Source organism: Phyllopteryx taeniolatus, chromosome 1 (assembly GCF_024500385.1).
Source record: "Phyllopteryx taeniolatus isolate TA_2022b chromosome 1, UOR_Ptae_1.2, whole genome shotgun sequence".
Taxonomy (NCBI): domain Eukaryota; kingdom Metazoa; phylum Chordata; class Actinopteri; order Syngnathiformes; family Syngnathidae; genus Phyllopteryx; species Phyllopteryx taeniolatus.
Window position 1 is genome coordinate 32,090,445 of NC_084502.1, and position 17,734 is coordinate 32,108,178.

General features: G+C 43.5%; 1 protein-coding gene across 6 annotated transcripts in view; it reads right to left on the bottom strand.

Annotated features, from left to right (window-relative positions):
• The window catches only part of plagl2 (pleiomorphic adenoma gene-like 2), a 67,574-nt gene that overhangs the window by 10,852 nt on the left and 38,988 nt on the right, over window positions 1-17,734 (bottom strand). For 2 of the 6 annotated variants that reach the window (XM_061789479.1, XM_061789460.1), the window contains exon 1: window positions 8,339-8,575. The exons of the other annotated variants lie outside the window; for them this stretch is intronic. The gene's annotated coding sequence lies outside the window, so the exon portion shown is untranslated. Of the gene's footprint in view, window positions 1-8,338; window positions 8,576-17,734 lie in introns of those variants that run through there. 6 annotated transcript variants of the gene reach the window in all.

Genomic DNA, 17,734 nt, shown 5'->3' on the forward strand with positions numbered 1-17,734 from the left:
GAGAAGGATGCGTAATATTTACCTCAACATTCATGTTATAATTCTTCATTTAAATAATGGATTTTTCAATATAATAATAAAAACTTGATAAAGTTCTACTTAAAAACGAATCTGTTGAATTGGCATGCTGTTTAGTTGTATTAATTTGGACGGATGTCTGCTTATGACTAAACAAAATGTTATATTAATGCTTGAGTGTGACAGTTCCAAAATGTACCAGTTTAACTTCCCTTGGTATACTACCCTTGGGAAATTTACAGTAGGTTTTACACCCCTATGCACCCTTAGTCAGGATGCAGTCTAGCATCTCTCTAGCAACTACGGGTCGTTGTCATGAGTGTCTGCAGCAAGTCCTTTACGGATGAGCTACTTCCACTCACTAGAGGGCGCTACATGACAAGTGTGACGAGGTTACCGAAAGTCTTGTCATGGCCATGACACTACATTAGGACCAAACATAACATCCTCCTGTTCTGAAGTGTGATCGTGCATGTGTGTGTGTGTATGTACATGTATGTACTTGTCATGAAAGTGGATGAGGATGCTGGAACACTTAAAAAAACACTCCTGGCATTCGGGTAGACAACGTCAACCCCAAATTCAACACAAAATGGACACTTGCACACTTTGAGGTCAAATAAAAACACAACTCGCCCCACAGTTTAGCAGTCCACCTTTAACCCCACCAACCGTCAACCCCTCAGATTACACATTCCTTTATGCACCCCAGGTGACCTCTGTGACCTCTGCCACCAACTAACACGGCAGCGAAGTCCAAGGTTGAGCGGACACAACAACGGCAGGGTCACGTGACTCCAGAGCATGTACTTGGAGGTGTGTATACCCATGTGGTGCAGAACGCACACAGGCACTCACACACACACACACACACACACACACACACTTTCTGTGTAAGAGGTCACCAAGTTGAATGACAGCTAACAGGGTGGAATTTGCTGCAAGTGTTTTCACAGATGCGTCGGATGTTAATGTGTACATAAATGCGTCCTTATATCTCTGTGAGCACCACATGTTGGTGTACACAACACAACACACACACACGCACAAACACTGATATATATATGGATGCAGTGTGACTGTGACTGCTTTGGTGCAAAGTGCAAAGTGCATACCTGTACCCACAACACACACACGCACACATGTACAGTATATGGTGTGGAATACTATTTATATACAGTGGGTATCCATTAATTGAAAAAGCAAAAACATGTGTAGGACATAATTTTTTCTTGATTGAGATGTCAAATTTTTGTTTGTTTTGTTTTGTTACAGTAAAAAGATGTTTTCATGGTTGAATGTTATGCTTGTTTCAATTTCGGACTTTTCAGAGAAGCCCAGTGTGATTTGGGGATAAAAAGGTGAATTCAATTTGAAATTCTTCATTCCTGTACAAAATTATAAGACAACAACAGCTAACTGAAACCGAAATACTATCAACCCCATTGAAGCACCGCATGATGACAGATAAGCAAAAATGCTTAATATTACTGCAGCTTGCGGTACGGTGTCTGACTGGTTAGAGCGTCAGCCTCACAGTTCTGAGGACCGGGGTTCAATCCCGGCCCCGCCTGTGTGGAGTTTGCATGTTCTCCCGGTGCCTGCGTGGGCTTTCTCCGGGCACTCCTGTTTCCTCCCACATCCCAAAAACATGCATGAATTGGAGACTCTAAATTGCCCGTAGGTGTGACTGTGAGTGCGAATGGTTGTTTGTTTGTATGTGCCCTGCGATTGGCTGGCAACCCTAGTGAGGAGAAGCGGCTCAGAAAATGGATGGATGAAATTACTGCAGCTTACTGAGTCACTTGTAAAACTCTTCTTCAAGTTTGTCTCTGTGTGCACACCTGAAGGAGCAGCACTATGTCCATTGAATTAAAGAAATGTGGCACAAAGTGTTTAATTTTTTATACATAAAAATATTATAAAGTGTTTTTTTTCCTATTAAAAAATACATTCCATTTTTTGTTGATTTTCTTTTTGGAGGCTGGAACAGATTAATGCCATGTCCATTCATTTCAATGGGGAAAGATCATTTCAGATACGAGTGCTTTGAGTTATGAACGTGGTCACGGCATGAATTAAACTTGTATCTAAAGGCACCACTGTACACACAACATGTAACACACACGCACACACGAACACACACAGGATAACTACTGTGAGATATTAAAATGTAATTTTGTGTGTTGCAAATGTTATGTCACATATGTCACGTGTGTGCTCTCCTGTGAGTGTGTGTATGTGTTTACAGTGGTGGTTAAGAGGACCTGACAGCTGTAGCATTGTGCGGTGATCATCACCCAGCAGGGGCGATGCAGGGGGGTGACACCCATCCCATTGACCACCCTCAGGGAGCCCGGCTCCATTGTTGCAGCCTACCCACGTCGCACATTCCTGCCCTGAATCATGCCGTGTTGCACCGCCCGCACAACAGCGACATGCAGCACACATAGTTGGGCTCGTGCAGCATCATACAAACACATGCGCACACACACACACACACACGTTCAGATGCTCAACTCTACCAAGTTGGAACCCCGACTTGAAGCAACGTTCTAGTTTCCAACCCTAGCAACGTTCTGGAATGATAATATTATGCTGCAACAATGTCTTATTTATTTGTATAAATGTGACAGCATTGAAGTCCTAAATCTGCAATGAATGGTTTTTCCTCTTAGAGATTCAAGGTGAAGACCATACACATATACCGATCCCATATTCAATTACAGGCCACCACTTGTTTGTTTGTTACAAATACCCCACAACACAACAACCCGGAATTGGATTATCATCACATAATACACTTTTCATAGATACCGTCCAACAGTACTGTCATTAAGTTCAATGTATTGTCCACAGGTAAAGGAGGACAAACCTTGACAATGAGGTGCAAAAGTATCCTTCACCCAGATCTTCACTAAAATTTAGTAGATTCTTCTAATGTAATACGCCATCTCTCAATAATGTTTAGTAAAAATCGGTTTGTAAATTTCTGTGTAATACTGCTAGACAACAAACAACCAGAAATAACAATGTAGTGCAAAAAGTAAGAAGCATAGAAGTGTATAAAAAAAAAAATAATAATAATAATTTCAAAAAAATCTTGGAGCTGTGATTTTCATCCAGAAATGAAAATAAATGTCAAATAAACTTGGTTTGAGTTTACTTCATTATTTACATACATTTGTGTTGGCATTGTGTTGGCATGGCAGTAATAATAGCATCTAAGCACAGATGGTTTAAGAGCTTCAGCACAAATAACACAATTGCAAGCATTCCCATCGTCTAATTGCACAAGCCTCACTGCGCTCATCACAAAAGCCGGACCGGGAACTTTGCTTCCAAAATGTCTTCGCCGCCCGCGTACGTACGGTTGCTGGAAGTGCCGCTCACTTCCCCTAATCAGGAAGGCTGAAAGCAGCATTGAACCGCCACTTTCCGCCTGGGTGTCTTTGGTTTCTGTCCTGGATGAAAGAGCTTCCACATTCCTTTCCAGCAGGGTCAGAGGTCATCCTCTGCACTGCACTGCCTGCCCGCCCGCCACGGCTCCCGCATGCTGAGTGACTGCTATTAACCCCTCTGATGCCGGCCGTGGCCATATGCATGTGAGAAGGCGAGCGAAATGTTTGTTGGATGCTTTGTAATGTGGATCATCGTCGGAACAACTGCAGCAGGTTGACGCAAGCTAAACGATGTCGGCTAAATGCTGGCTCAGTGAGGGGACGGGCGCTGCTCGACTAAACTTTATGAAGAGCCTAAATACAGAGGCTGTGGAGTTTAGGTGACAACAGCCGCTCTTGTGAGGAGGGGTAGTCAGGCAAGGGGGCGGCGGAGGGGTCGGTGGTGGTGGAGTAGTGGAGAGCAAGGGGGTGGGGGTTGTGTAGTTCCTCTCAGAAGGCGAATGTGCTGCACAAACATGCTAGCTTAAGCACATTCATTTAATTCTACATAATGTTGCTGTCCAATAAAAAGCTTCCATCTCCAAATTGTGTGCGTTTCCTCGGTGACAAAAACTGTTTGAAAATTAAACATTCAAATGGCAAATTTAAGAAAATCGAACTTGTTGGAAAATTTACTTTGAGGTTGAAACGTGTTCTAACTTCTTTGGCATTGTGTTACCATGTTGTAAGACGCGAGAAAAAAATTAAGCATTTCTCTGTTTCACTATTTCTATTCACTTGTGATTTTATTGTATTTGAGGATAGTCTATAGACTTGCGCATTTTGCATGTGACCATAATACAGGTCTCATTTTTGGCAAAATATTTTCACGATTGTAGCATCGTACGACCGTATGTCGTACTGCGTCAAGTGTCGTGATGTTGATGCAGGTTAGATCGTACAACTTGAGTTCTATGATGAATAATTTTCTTGTGAGCATCCAGTTGTTTTCCATGCATTAGTGGACATAACATTTTGGCGATGAAATGGAGCTTCCTTTTGCACCGCTGCCCTCTTTCCTCACCACTAGAAGATGGATGGATCGACAAAAAGGTAGCCTTAGTGAGTTTGGATTAAATTCAAAACATATGCACATGGACTAGTGGACCTGAAGCTTGTGAACAACAGTGGCAATAGGAAAAAGCATAAAAAGGAGGCAAAACAGTAGTTGTGTGTAGTGGTGGAGTCAAGGGTCTTTGCAGCAGTGCAATAAGTCTATTATGACTGGCGAGAGGTCAAGCTTTAGTGAACCCATTGAACAGGAGCAGCCACCTAAAAGGGGGAAGGAGGTCCACCATTGGCAGTGATCCTTTGACGTACAGCAAGGCTGTCTTTTTACAACTACACATTGCAATGCGCACACATATGAGAACATTAGAATACACATGTATATTTTCAATGCATTTTGTCTTCCTTCCGGAGGGACACTGCAATTTTAGTCACTTATTCCAAAAACGGAGCAGCCACGACAAAGTCTGTTAAGAAAAGTTCCGTGGCTTCCTACTCTATTGATTTCCGGATACTTGCAAGTGAATGTGGGTGGGACGACGCAGCCTTAAGGGGAATGTTTTTTAAGGGATTGTCAGAAAAACTCAAGGACGACCTCGCGACAAAAGACGAACCCACCTCCCTCGAGAATTTAATATCAGTAGCCATCAAACTTGACAACCGCCTCCAAGAGTGCTTGTGAGCAAAGAAAAAACATGCGGTGCTCTGCTCCGTCTCCAACCACTCCGCTGCTCACTAAACCCCGTGCCGCCTCCTCTTCAGTAGAGGAGCCTATGCAACTAGGCAAGACCCGGCCGGTTAGACCCCCTGGAACGGCAGGGGCGCTTCTCTTAGCGATTATGTATTTATTGTGGACAATCAGCCAATTGTGGACTTCATAGCCAATTGATCCCGCCGCCCAAAAGACCAGGCTCACCATGACCCGAGAGCGCCGTGGTGAGCCAAACCAACACCTCCCCAAGCTCTCCCTCCCGTATGACTGTTCCCGCATTTATTCTTGGTCCCGTTCACAACACACCAGTCACAGCCCTCATCGACTCTGGCGCTGATGACAATTTTATTCATGAGGGCTGGGCGTGTCAGCTCCAGCTTCCCCTCGAGCCTCTCCCATTCCCTAAGAAGGTTACGGCCCTGGACGGGTGACTCGTCTCCCACCAAACTGCACCCTTCACCCTGCTTATTTCTGGTAATCATCGTGAAACCCTCCAGCTATTTGTGATTCCTACCCCGGAAACTCCCTTAGTCCTTGGCATACCTTGGCTCAAAAAACACATAGATTGGACCCGCCTGTCTATCACCTGTTGGAGTCACTTCTGCCATTCCCACTGCCTTCTTTCGGCCATCCCGACCTCCACCTCATCTGAGCCGCCAGCTACTCCAACCGTCCACTCCCAGGTACCTGAAGAATATCATGACATCTCCCCCGTTTTCAGTAAGGACCTAGCCATCTCTCCACCCCTATGACTGAGCCATTGACCTCTTGCCGGGAGCCCCTCTTCCTTCCAGCCATCTCTTTAATCTTTCCCGTCCTGAAAAAGAGGCGATGGAAAATTATATCCGCGACTCCCTTGCCGACAGACTCATCCGGCCCTCTTCTTCGCCCCTGGGAGCTGGCTTATTTTTCGTTGAAAAAAAAGATAGCCCTCTCCGCCCCTGCATCAACTTCCCCGGTCTTAATGACATTACAGTAAAAAATAAAGCCCAGCTGCCCCACATCGATCCCTCCTTCGATTATAGGTATTCACAAAGTTGGACCGGTGGAATACGGTCTTATCTGCATTAGAGAGGGGGACGAATGGAAAACTGCCTTCAACACCCACCTCGGACACTTCGTATACTTGGTCATGCTGTTTGGATTAACCAACCCCCCTGCCATTTTCCAAACCTTCATAAATGACGTCCTCCGAGACATGTTCAACCGGTTCGTCTTCATATATTTAGAAGACATTCTCATTTTCTACCGCTCCCCCGAAGAACACCGCAGTCATGTCCTCCAGCGTCTCCTTGAGAACCGCCTGTATGTCAAACCGGAAAAGCGAGAATTCCACCTCTCCTCCGTACACTTCCTGGGCTATATCATCGCCAAAGGACAGTTACAACCAGACCCGGCAAAGATCCAAGCAGTCGTCAACTGGCCCATTCCCTCCACCCGCAAAGAGCTACAACTTTTCCTAGGCTTAGCAATTTCTACCGCTGCTTCATCCGTGAATACAGCAAGGTTGCCATACCGCTCACCAGTCTCGCCTCCACCAGCTCCCCTTTCTATTCAAACGCCTCAAAGAACTGTTCACCAGTGCCCCCATCCTACGATACCCTAACCCCTCCCTCCAGTTCGTGGTGGCGGTTGACGCCTCTGACACGGGAGCAGGAGCCATTCTATCCCAGCAGGACCCAGTTTCCCAAGAACTACATCCCTGTGCATTCTTCTCCCGTCGCCTTTGCACATCCGAGCAAAGTTATGACGTCGCGAACTGTGAGCTGCTAGCCATCGTTTGGGCCCTGGATGAGTGCAGACACTGGTTGGAGGGCACCCTTACACTTATCTCTGTTCCGCCAAGGGGCTTAATCTCCGGCAAGATCCCTGGGCTTTATTTCTCAGCCGGTTCAATTTCTGCCTCTCCTTCCGCCCTGGTTCACGCAATGGCAAGCTTAATGCCCTGCACCCCCCTCCAGTCCAAATGAACCAGAATCCATCCTCCCTTCCTCATGCTTCGTGGGAGCAGCCACTTGGAAGATGGAACAGGTGGTTAAAGAGGCTCAGAAGACTCACTCGGATCCCAAGACAGGACCTCTTAACTGACTGTTCGTACCCGATTCCACACGCTCTGACGTCCTTCAGTGGGCCCACAACTCCAAGCTCACCTGTAATCCCGGCATCACCCGCACCATCCATTTCATCCAGCAAAATTTCTGGTGGCCCAGCCTAGTCAAAGACACCCGACAGTTTGTCCTAGCCTGCTCCGTCTGTGCCAGAGTTCAGGCTGAACATCAACCCCTAGCTGGTCTGCTGCGCCCCTTACCCATTGCCGGAGAGGGGAAAATCAAAACCTGGAATCCACTCTTCACTGCGTCGCTGCTCGCCATCCTGCCTCCCGGTGCACCTTCCTCTCGTGGGTGGAATATCGCCACAACTCCCTCACCAGCTCCGCCACAGGTATGAATCCCATTATGGCATGTTACGGTTTCCAACCTCCTTTGTTTAAAGACCAGGAGCATGCAGTGGCATTTCCCGCGGTGAGGGAGCACCTTCAGCGAGTCCAATCTGTGTGGAAGAAAGTCAAGGCTGCTCTAACTCGGTCTACGGAGAAGAACAAGCGGTTGGCGGATCTTCATTGATCCCCTCTCCGGAATGCAAGGTGGGTCAGATGGGTTGGCTCTTCTCCTGTGACCTCCCACTCCAATCGGAGTCCTGTAAGCTCGCCCCTCGCTACATTGGTCCATTACCTATCACCGAACTCATCAATTCCACCTCTGTTCAATTAAAACTCCCTGGGTGGGGTGGGAGGGTTGTCTGTAGGGGTCGCCCCCACCGGCCCGCCCCGGGTCCCTCGGTGTGGTACGTGTCCCGTCCGCCGGGCTGCTCTCGGGTGGACCCCTGGGCCTGATCCCGCCCCTCGATTGATTGGGTGGGGTCCTCTTTTGGAGCCTGGGTGGCACCTTGCGCCTTGTCTCTCCCTCTCCCCCTCTGTTTTCCCAGCAATCAGCATCACCTGTCTTCAAGCAGCAGTGATTACAGCCTGCATTTAAGCCTGCCAAGTCCAGCAAACCTTCGCCTGAGTATTATCACTTGTCTGTGACTCACTGGCCGACGCTCGTACTTCCAGGTTTTGTGGAATACAAGTAACTATCAGACGATCCGTATCTGTACTCACCCGACCTTGTTCTCTTCCGTCTCCAGTGTTGCTCCCGTGCCTTCGCTGTCTGCTCCAGCCACGCTGCCAAGCTTCCTCACCTGCGCACGTTCCTGCTTCCTGCTCACTCCTTGTCCTGACGGTCCACCATCTCGCCTTGGAGATGCTTCCCAGAGCCAATCTGCAATAAACCATTCTAAAATCTACTCAGTCTGCTCTTGGGTCCAATTCAATTCACATACGACTTCGTACCGTGACAGTTACTGTTACTCAAAATGTTGACTGCACAGTTAAATGTTTTTGACCCTGTTTGACCCTGGAATAGGTTATTTTTATTTGGGAAAATGTGTTTCAAAATTCAACCATTGACACTAATCTAACTTCTACTGTTTTATTCCTTTTTGTAGGAAATCCTGCTATATTCTTATGAGAACAGGCTGTTTTAGAGACAGAGGCTGCTGCATCTCTCAAACAGTATCACTGCATTAGAAGGTGAAATATTCAGATTTATAGTAATTACTATACTGTTCCTTCATCATTTAAAGGAAAACATGTACATCAAAACATAGCCTTTGCATAGCAAGAAAGCATAATAAAAATTACTGTCGCTAGTTGTATACCTATGACAATATTACTGTTCTGATCATTGTTGAAATGCCATGAGTACTGTTGTTAAAGATAGGAAGTCTGCAGTGCACAGAGGTATCTGTATTCAATCCAACAATGTAGCCCCCTCCTCAGCAAGGTTTCACTTCCTCTCCCACTTGCATCCTCTGACCCCGGGTGTTGCTCTGCACACAGAGTGGTGGCACCCAAGAGGAAGAGTGTGTGGCTGTTCCTCGTCAACCTCTTTATAGCCTTCCTACCGGTCGACATGGGATGTGGCCACTAAAACCGTTCTGGCTAAAGTTAGTCTACCACCCTGTGGTCTGCCTGAGACGTGGCACGTCAAACTGTCACAGTGGGACACTTCCGCCACTGGCCGCCACCGGCTTCCTGATGTCAGCCCGCTGCTGCGACCCAAAGGGACCCTTAACTGACGTTGTTTCCCTACTGATGAAGTTACTGAACTTAAAGTTGATTTAACCCACTACGTCAACAGTGTACAGCTGATTCAAGAACAAATAAATATGACACAGCTGCTTCTTGTAAGATTTTAGTACCAACTTTATCAGATAAACCTTTCAACACAACCAGACAAGTAGATAAGTCAATATCTTGTAAAATACAATGTAATACCTTTTAATGCACCCTGAAATACATGCACTAAAACAAACCAATAAAAATAAATATCGTTTATTTTCCCTACTTCTGTTAAAATCTCAGCCTTAGCTTAGAAGAAAGCAAATGTTATTGCATGATCTTTGACCATGTTGGGATTTCAGCGACATAAAGCTTACATAGTGAATCATAAAATAGGTTTGAACTTAGAATTTGAAATACAAATACAATGGTACAGTAACAATATAATACATCCATCCATCCATTTTCAACACCACTTATCCTGGTTAGGGTCGCGGGAGGCTGGAGCCTATCCCAGCTGACTTCGGGCGAGAGGCTGACGACACCCTGAACTGGTCGCCAGTCAGTCACAGGGCACATATAGACACGGACAACCATTGGCACTCACATTCACACCGTCACTGAGTGGGAACTGAACCCACGCTGCCTGCACCAAAGTCAGGCGAGTGTACCACTACACCATCATTGACTCAATATAATACAGTGGATATAAAATGTCTAAATACCAGATTTTTGTGCTTTTAAAATTTTAAACAAATAAATCATTTGACAACTTTTTCTATTATTAATCTTACCTATAACCTGTAAAATCTCATTGAAAAAAAAATAAAAAATTTAGAAACGGATATAAAAATCACTGGTAAAGGTGTGCGTACCCTTTTATTACTGATAATGTGACTACAATATGTTCAGAATTAAAAATCAAATGTATACTAAACGGGCGTCAGCACACACCTGCCACCATTTTAAAGTGTGAGTAACGCTGAAAAAAGTTTATTGTCGTTGTCCTAAAAATTTGTGAGTTACATTTTAAGGCACAAGCCCTGGTCCTCAGAGAGCTTCCACAGCATCAGAGGGATATCACTGATTCAAGGTAACCATCAGGAGAAGGGTAGAAAATAATTTCCTAGCCATTTAATACACCATGGAACATCATCGAGTGGAGAAAATACGGCACAACAGTGACATTATCAAAAACTCCCTCCAAAATGGATGACAAGAGACGAGAAGAAAACTGGCCATGCCGACAGCCTCACTGAAAGTAATGTAGGAATTTCTGGCAAGTCCTGTTTTTCTTCAGCTCGAACTGGGGTCTTCGTCATGGTGGAGGGGATTATGAACAGGTCTATAGGACATCTGTGGGGTGGTCTGAACTTGCTGACAGATATTGGGTGTTTTTGTAAAGAAGAGTGGACAAATACGGCACAGAAAGATGTGCCACACTGATGGTCTACTACCCAAAATGTCTGAGTGCTGTAATACAGTTTCAATTTCAAAACATGATCGTGAAAACAGGGCTCATTTTGTCAAAACACTACACACAATCCACACAACCACACACCCAAGTAGCAGAACACCTCAGATTCTTAGCAAAATGAATCACTCGTAAAAACTGTAAACAAATTTGTAAAAAAAATTATTTAGTTACCATATGAAATACACGTTTCATATGACATTATTTTGTTTGAACCATTTACACACTGCTGCTGTTAACCTAAAACACTTTTAGCTATTCGACTTCTCAGTGATTCGAGTACTGGAAGTGAAGTACACAGAGAAAGTGCAAATATACAATACATAAATTCACCAAACACTAGACAAGACCAATACTGCAGACTCATGAAAAGCTAATTCATTTCTTTCCATATACCCAAACCAGTCAACATGGAGAACCACAACAAAACGTCTCAGTTTTCATGCTACTACAGTAATGTGCATAAGACTGTAAGATCAGCAAATATCAGACAAACACAGGTTACAATTACAGTACTAAAAAGAAAAATACCATCTGGGCACTACTTGTGTCCAAAAATAGTTTCCAGTTGTCACCTGAAACGCGTTGACAAAATCTGTTAGTTCCAGAATTGGTCACTGTTGTCTACACAGGTATTTCCAGCTCACAAATATACAATAAGATAAGATACAGCCAACAGACGTTGCCCATGCCTATGTGGCGCCCATGTTGAATGTGGTGACATTCCATCAAAGACAATTCACTGACATGTGGTGGCCATGTTGAATGTGGTGAATTTCCATCAAAGACAATGCATTGACATGTGGTGGCCATGTTGAACGTGGCGACATTTCCAGGCAATGCATTGACGTGGCGGCACGATGGCAGGAGTTCTATCTATTGTCGCAAAGGGCTCTGCGTAGAGAGAGTGCACCGTGGCGTGATGGCGGCGATTTCTTTTTACTTTAAGAGATGTCTCTGGAGCTGTACTGGAGTCTGGAACATTCTATTTTTGGTACAGTAACAGTATTTATGTCAAGCCGTTCGTCTATGGCATCTAATCTTAATGTTAAATTGGAAAGAGGAAACACACTAATTCCTAGCGGCTAATGAAAGCGACCCGCCTCGACTTGCCACTACTGACTGTTACCACCAAGCACACCAGCGTGGTAAGTTTGGGTAAAATGTAAAACTTTTCAATTTACATTTTTAAGCTTTTTTATATTTATTTACAAAAGGTTTGTACTGCAATGTTGTACTGTGCACAGTTATGGGTGCATATGGCCACAAAAAAAGGTGCTTCACTATAACGGACAATCGGCTGTAACGGATGACCCACCCATACACCCCCACCACACCTTTTAGTCCGTTAAATCGAGGTGCCGCTGTACAGTACGGAAATTAACATCTCTTCTTCCATTTTGGTTGAGGACAGGTGAACTCACCTGCTGCATTTTATTGTGCTTAAACCTGATTGGTGTGTCTACAATTAAGCAATCATGTGGGCGTGCACCTGATGGCTGTGTTTAACCAATTGGCTCATGAGTGTGGTCATTCAGTTAGTGCTTTGGAATTGCAAGGAACTGACTTCATGATATGCTGTACTTCTGTGTCTAATGTATACAAGTGTGTTAAGTGTTTATGCTGTGATTTTAGTGTTGATACCGTAAAAAAAAATAATAATAATTATAAATAAAAAGTTGCTGCAACAAAGTATTAGTTTGAGGGTTATTTTACTTTTTTCCCATTAAAAGATTTCATTTTTTACAATTGAGTTCTATAGGTTATAGGTCCCAATATTGGTGAAAAGGTTATTAAGTCCCATTTTTTTATGTATATAACAAAAACCTGGCATTTGAACAGGGGTGTGTACACTTTTTATATCCACTGTACATCAGATAATTAATAATTTGCACAAAATGAAAAATGCAGGGTGGCAATTGTACCACAATATTAGTGCTCTTTCGTTATTTATAACAATTAACCATGCTGTTTAATTCTCTTTAAATCAGAAGTAACATGCTAAACTAACCATGTGCATGACACACATCATTACATCATTCGAAATAAATGTTGACACATGGGGAAGCATTGTATGTGTGTGTGTGTGTCTATGTATGCATGTGTATGTCTAGGGGCAGTTCTGGGGAAAGCCCTGGCAGGGAGTCCCAGCCATGACACGGCGCACCGCAGCAGCCGGAGATGTGGGCACAGTGCCAGCGGGCGTCACGCCAGTCGCACGACACTCCTGCACCACCGCCCCCAACCTCTTCTTGTCGTGTAAAGAGCAAAAAGTGCAAACTTGCACACTTTCACCACCTCCTCACTGGCCCTTTAATGTTTAAAAAAATTAGTGAGAGTCCAAAATTAGTGTAAAATAGATATCGTATAAAATAAAATTAGTATAAAATATCCAGCAAGTTAGGCTACCTATCAGCAATAATACAGTATGTACTTTGTAACTGGCTGATGTGCTTTTTGTTTTACCAACGATTTATCGTTCAGCAACAACATACTAAATTGAAATTCAATAAATGAATTACAGTTAATATAATTCAGTATAAAACTGAAATCTGGAAGGTGCAGTCATGCAGATGAACAGCATGTTGCCAAGCAGAAAACAATGGGTAACTAACCAATCTATTTTTAGTGTTTGAGAAAAAAATTGTTTTCCCATATGTTACAGAGGGTAAACGTAAAATGTGCCAATATTGTTTTAACTATTATGTCATTTCTCTTTTTACGCTTATAATGCATATTTAATTAAATGAAAAAAACATGACATTTTTGTTCCTAAATGTATTGTTTTCAGTGCAATATGCCATGTAAAAATGTACCGGCATTACCAGATAACTAGCAACCCTTTACTGCTCAGTGACTGTTTTATTTTTTTGGTCAATGGCTTTATGTCTCCAAAGTGTTCTCTGTCAATTGACTGTCTGTTGTCATACTAGAGCGGCTCCAACTACCGGAGACAAATTGCTTGTATGTTTTTTGGACATACTTGGCAAATAAAGATGATTCTGATTCATAATTGTTGTAATAAAAACCTAAACTTTAATTTATGAGCATATTGCAGCAATATCCTTATCAATTCAGCTCATTGATTTATTGATCCAATTCTCTTCCATTGTGTTGCTGAACCTTAGTAAATGCTTGTGTAACATATTCTTCATAAAGCTGTTTCACAGCGGCAGAACCACTGCATACGGCCCAGCTGTTAGTACAGAAATGAATGCCCTCTCCATATATTGATTGGTTAGAAAGCTCTGGCGCCCGTTCATTTTCATTGCGATTTCACTCTCTATTAAGTCCCGGCGTTTTTTCATTGCGGTCAGGCCAGCTGAAAAGTTGAAGTCAAGCCAGCCACGACAACGATTGTTAATGGCGGGCACTTCTGCAAATGAAGCACTTTTCATATGCAGCAGTGCTTGCATTTTAAATGTAGAAAGTCGCCGACGATCAGGCTTATTTAATTGTGGCAGCCAAAATTGCGATCAGGATTCAAATTCGATTAATTGTGCCGCCCCAGAGTGTAGTATAAAGAGCTACTTTCATTTTCACCGCTGATTGTATTCACTAGAGTCATCAGGTAAAATAAACACGTCCTTTGAGTTGGCATCACTATTTCTATCAAAGACAAGGTCACGTTTGACCGGGTAGTTGTGGTCCGTGACTGGCGAGTGTACATCAATCAGCCTGCCATTCATTCATTGTACAGCTATATTGCAAATCGGACACGCACAGCTCTGAGTGGATACTGTGGTGAACACTTTATCACATTTATTGAACCATGAAGATAGATTAATAGTCAAGGAAGAAGCAGATATCTAATGGGAGGACTTGGGCGAGCTGACATTTGAACGTGTGATGGGTAAACAAGCTTTGTTTTTTCATCCACAGGCACATTATAAATTATGAATATAGTCAAGTGGAAGAAAATGGATGGATGGATGGATGGATGGATGAAATGCATTCTGCCCTCCTGTTTTAATTGTTTTTGAGCATATTCAAATACGCAAAATGCATTTTCATCACAGGTGAATATCTTTTTTCACCCTAAAAAATAGAAAGTAAAACATTAAATGTAAACTTAAATTTAACGTTAAACAGTTTGTTTTTATACACCTTGTTAAAATCTAAGATCATTTGAACCCTAATTGGCTATTTTATTAGACTAGAAAATGAGAATTCATTTTTGAACACCCTGTATTTTAAAATGATACTGTTGCTTACTGCCACGATCCCCTTTGTAAACCTGAGTGCTAAATATGGTGTGTGTGGACATGTGGCGTGTTGTGTCGGGGTGCTGCGACTCACTTTTGTTTAGCCGTGTGTGTGTGTGTGTGTGTGTGTGTATTTCACATAGGGTCAGCAACAAACAATCTCCAAGTTTGGCAACGTCAGCGTCGCTTAATACAACAGGCATTGTTAAAGCAGCTTCGCTTTACAAAAGTCTACAGGTTGCAACACATCCATGCAGCCTTCTTTCATGTTTTTTCTCCCTTGTTCAAGTTTTATTTTGCTGCTAACTCGCTTCTGTCTGGTGAGCGCTCCCCTTTCATTCTTCGTGTGGTTTTTTTTCCAGAGTGAAGAGAGCATCTGTGCGAGCGTGTGCTCAGGATTGCATGACTTTGACGTCGACTAGTAACTGAAAACATCATTCATATTTTGTCAGTACAGTAGCGTCTTCTCAGACAATGCAAAAGGACGAGAAGTGGTTGATCAACAGCCTGTTTGGTGAGACAATGAACGGTTACTGTCAGCTGTAAACACAATAACAACAAAAACATTCAAATAGTTGTCTGCTCAACTGTCTGCCTTCTGCCTCCACATAAGCGCTCCTCTCCCCGGTTGCACTCGCCCCCACCGCCCGATTCGCGTATCCAATCACATTCAGACACCTTTACGGACTGGCAGAAAGTCTGAAATTCTAGAACTTTAACACCAATTCACCTAATAGAACGCCATTGTTGCTAAAGTATTATTACTTGAAAAAAATCACAGGAGGAGGGAAGGTTTTGCGATCATCAGTGGTGTGCATGCTCACTAAAACTATTAAAATAGCACCAGATTCAATTGTGTAACTGTGAAATTGCATACCAAACATTTTATGGGCCGCACAGAGTGAACAAAACCAAATCTTTTTTCTTTTCTTTTTTTAACAGAGCAGTTTTCGAACGACTCGTTTGAATCATTGAAAAATCAAATCTTTGGGGTGAATGTGCTGAATGGAATAACAGTCAAGAACTGATTCGTTCCATTCTCATTTCAGCTGAGCTCAGTCACGAGCACGTGCTTCACGAGAAGCTCCGCTGCAAACAGTACAACTCAGTGGTTGAGCGCTGACGAGATGGCGGGCTTCGTGGGCGTCTCGGTTTCGGTGCACAGCGGCAAGCCGAAGAGGTGCGTGCCACAAGGCTCCCACTAATTAAAACAACTACAGTCAGCGTAATGCTTATTGTTTGTTTTTAATTGTTTCTACGCTGCTCCGTCAAAATATGTCTCCATGAGAAACTGGTCTGTGGTGCAAAAAACGTTGGGCACCGCTGCCCTACAGAAATCAGCTAATAGTCCCACAAGTCCTGAAATTCATGTGAAGATGTTGGTGTGTCGTGTAAAAAAAAACAAAAAAACAAACAAAACAAAAAAACAAAGCGCACCAAGCAACAACCTCAGGTGCTCCTTTGAGAATCAGACCAAAATTGTTATGTGCATTCCTGGCAATAATCTATCATCACCAGTGTTGTACCTGAATGAGTTCAATGAATGAAAGTTCATGAAGTAGTTCATATTTTGTGTGTATGTGAACTGGCCGTAGTTCATTTCTGCTTGATGAACGTTACTGAGAATGCACTCTTTCAAGCATCTGTGAGCACTTTTTGAACTATAGTTCATTTTCATTCAAGAGTGCCAGGTTTTCTTATGGGCTTCCAGGACAAAACCCAGATGAACACACTATATACGTGCCTTCAACATCCATCCATCCATTTTCTGTACCGCTTCTCCTCACTAGGGTCCCGGGCGTGATGGAGCCTCTCCCAGCTATCTTTGGGCGAGAGGTGGGGTACACCCTGAACTGGTCGCCAGCCAATCGCAGGGCACATAGAAACAAACAACCATTCTCACTCACATTCACACCTACGGCCAATTTAGAGTCTTCAATTAACCTATCATGCATGGTTTTTCGATGTGGGAGGAAACGGGAGTGCCCGGAGAAAACTCACGCAGGCACGGGAAGAACATGCAAACTCCACACAGGCGGGGCCGGGGATTGAAGCCGGGTCCTCAGCACTGTGAGGCGGATGTGTTAACCAGTCCAACGTGCCACCTCCCTTCAACATATTTGGAAAAAAAGAACTGTGAACTAGTTCATTTTTCAAATGGTGAACTTAATTCACCGTTCACTAGTTGATTTTTGGTGAACAGTGAACTGAAATTTGAACTAGTTTGCTTAGAAAAGGAAGTTTCCCAACTGATCATCACTGACAATGGACAGCACATACAAAGAATTTACACAGAATAGCAAGTACATCAACAACAAGCAGCAAATCAGCTGTTACATTTTACATTACGTTATGTTAAGCTTTATCTTCCATTTAGTCAAAGCGTAAAAGAAAACACTAATGCTCATAAAACAATTTAGAAGGACAGCAGTCTGTGTTGTCCATGTCAAAAACACATTTAACAGTCAACTTCAAGATGCAAACGTCATTGCAGAATATTAAAGTCAACTAGTCGAATCGTGTTTTAAATCCATAGTGTGTGTGTGTGTGTGTACGTGCTTGGTCAAAAGGTATCTACTTGTAAAATAACATTTTTGCATTAACAGGGCCTTGAAAAATGGGCAATGGGAAGCCTGCATTCTTTGCATTTCTCTGGAACGTGATCACGTTCTGTGAATTGGAGGCTGCAGGCACCTTAGGGTGAGTAACGGCAGT